A 2,970-nucleotide genomic window follows, 5' to 3' on the forward strand; every position below is an offset into this window, starting at 1 on the left:
TGATCCCCAATCATCCCAAAGGGTCAGGGGTAGTCCCAGAGGACGTCCTGCCGTAAAATATTGCCGAGTCTCATGGACCCCCCGGGGTCGTGCCACCTCGACCCGGGTATAGGCTAGTTTAACCGAAGAGTGAATTTATCTCCACTCACCGTCCTCGGGATCGGGTCCTTTGTTCGAACTCCATTACGTCCATGGTTCTGGTGCGTAGATCCCGGAAAGCTCCGAGCCCGCAAGTGTTCTGGGACTCATTAACGGAGCGACTTCTAGATTGCGTCTGAATCCGTTCGAAGCCAAGTATTTCGGACCTCTAGGTTCGTGGATCCGAACCCTTTCGAATCCGAGTGCCTCGGATCTCTAGGCTTGCCTAATACCCTTTCGAGTTCCGGGCCTGAGTAAGTCTCTAGGTTCGTGGATCCGAACCCTTTCGAGGCTTAGAGCCATTTAGCCCATTTGATGGTGATAAATCTGGTCCCACCAGTCTTGGACTTGCGACAAATTTGGGCCCACTAATCTTGGGCTATTGGGCCTAAATAATTTAGTGGGCTGAAATTAGCCCCTCTTACAATTTATAATTAAAACAATGACAAATATATTTTTCTCTTGTTAATTTCATTTGATTAAGTGTTTTTCGTACTCAAAAACGCATTATATTCAACGTAGTTAAGAGATCTGTGTTCAATAATCATCCGAGATGTGAAATAATTCAACTAGATGTTTCTTTATCACCCATTGTTGGAACCCTAACATGTAACATAATCTATTCAATAAATTAATGAAACTAAGCACTAAAGTTTTTAATTATCAAAAAAATAATAATGCTAACCATCATTACACCACACCATTGGTGGGTGGTATATATGCGTATACCTCACCAATAGGTATTAGCAGTCCCTCCCAATGCGCACACCCTAACAGTATATACTCAAAAAATACATTTTAAAAATATCTAAAATTTAAATTGTGTGAATCAAATACGTTAATATGAATTGAAAAATGATATCATTGTCTTTTTATATTAGAATATATTTTTACCTTGTTCATCTATGTGTTTATATACTATCTACGTTAGTTCCAATTGTTTTATAGCTTTGTTAAAAGAAACTCAATGTAATTACAGTGTAAAATTTGTAGAGCTTATTATATATATATTTTTTATCTTGAAGTCTCAAGAATGATCATGTAATATACCCCATTTATTTTGAATATGATCCACACTACACTAAGTTGAAATTTACATAATAAATTTAAATTGACAATTTTCTAAATATCTGTTCTAGATAAACATCATATTTTTTGCACGCCGTAATTGTCTTCAGAGTCTCAAATACAGTAATGAAATCTGCCTATATATTGCCACACTTGGAATCCATAATTTCGTCATTCATGCATGTATTTTTTTTCTTGAAGCAAGAAGAGTGGTAAGTCTTGTAAACCCTAGTTTTATTGTAATTGTTCTTTGTTTACTTCCTTGGCTATTTCAGAAAACACTTTCGTTTTCCACTAACTAAAAAGCCTTTCAGGGTTAGCGATATCGCTTGAATCATGAAGACGTTTCTACTAATCTTTGTAGCGTTCATGTTGATCCTTGGAACTCTACAAACCAACGCAGAGAGGGTCACTATGTTGGATCGTCAGCTCCTAAGTGATGGAAATCTTGGACGAAAAGTTAACATCGGTGCAAATTATTATGGTATAAATGGAAAAGAAGGTGCCAAAGAGATCGATGAAACTAAAACTAGCACTACTGATGATGGTGAGAACAACGACAATGATGATGTGAACCAGAGTTATGGAAAGTTAGGCCATGGATCATCTACTGATGCTCACCACCACATCTACATAGATAGCCCTACTCAGATACCATGACTAAGCACTATCTGGTGAATGGACTTTGTGTAAAAATGGTGTGCTGATATTAAGATGGTGTACCAAAACCTATATGTAAGTAGTGATCAACAAGTGTATAAATTTAGGTCTGTGATGGTCTGTCCCTAAAAAATGTTTGCCCTTCTGTTCTATATATTAACAGTCACACGATTTGATTTTTAATCTAAAGAAAATCATAGTGTGGTTGTGAGTAAAGAGACAAGAGGACAGACACTTTTTTTTGAACAATGGATCTCAATATGTAATTGTGAGTATGAGTTTTGTAAAGTATCAATTTCATGCAGTGTGTTTAATCTATGTGATAAATCCCAAGGTTTGTATGGTTGTACTTTCATTTTTGTTGTCTTCATTTTGGCCTTTTTGAAAATTGAATAATGAAAGTTTGAAAATTCTCATAATTTATGTATTGTTTTTCATTCCACGATTATGCTCCACTCCAGGGCTACCAAATAATTTTCTACTCGTTAAATCTCCTGACAGCATTGTCGGATACCTACGAGTGAAAGGTTAGGCAGAATTTTCTTGAATTGAGTTTCTTTGGAAGTTAGTCCTTTAATGCTCTCATATATGATAAATACTCTTATAATTTTTTTTTTTAGTAAGTGCTTTGAGTACTCTTATAATTATTAAACTGTGTGAAATCACATTGACTAATCTATATCTTGTTTGAAAAATTTTGAAAAAAGAAATTCAAAAATATAAAATTTTGCAAAAAAAAATGAACAATTAAAATTAAAATTTAGTAATATTTTGAAATTGAAACAAAAAAGGGTTAACGTCTACCACATGGATTAATATTGAAGAAGGGATTCATGTGTGTCCTGGTGGAATAGCAGAGACAGTGAGAAATATTTACAAAGGCATACTGAGAATTGATCGGATTCTATTTCTGTTAATTCCATTCAAAAATATATCATTTAATTTTTTCTAAAGATAAGTATGATGAAATCATGTGATTGTAATTATCAAATCAGTATAATTTTTTGTTTTCGTTAACATTCTTATTGAGAATCTTATAACACTTCATCTTATTCAAAACTGGAGAGTACACAAGTATATATATGCAGTTAAACAAAATATCTA

At 34.3% G+C, this 2,970-nt stretch overlaps 1 long non-coding RNA gene across 1 annotated transcript; it reads left to right on the forward strand.

The window, feature by feature from the left end:
* Nucleotides 1–1,254: 1,254 nt before the first annotated feature.
* LOC114269178 (uncharacterized) lies at nt 1,255–2,221 on the forward strand. Its single transcript, XR_003631530.2, has 2 exons — nt 1,255–1,418; nt 1,521–2,221. It is a non-coding gene; the product is annotated as an uncharacterized LOC114269178 (long non-coding RNA).
* Nucleotides 2,222–2,970: the final 749 nt, after the last annotated feature.

The sequence above is a fragment of the Camellia sinensis genome, chromosome 6 (assembly GCF_055761805.1).
Source record: "Camellia sinensis isolate YWXY chromosome 6, ASM5576180v1, whole genome shotgun sequence".
Taxonomy (NCBI): domain Eukaryota; kingdom Viridiplantae; phylum Streptophyta; class Magnoliopsida; order Ericales; family Theaceae; genus Camellia; species Camellia sinensis.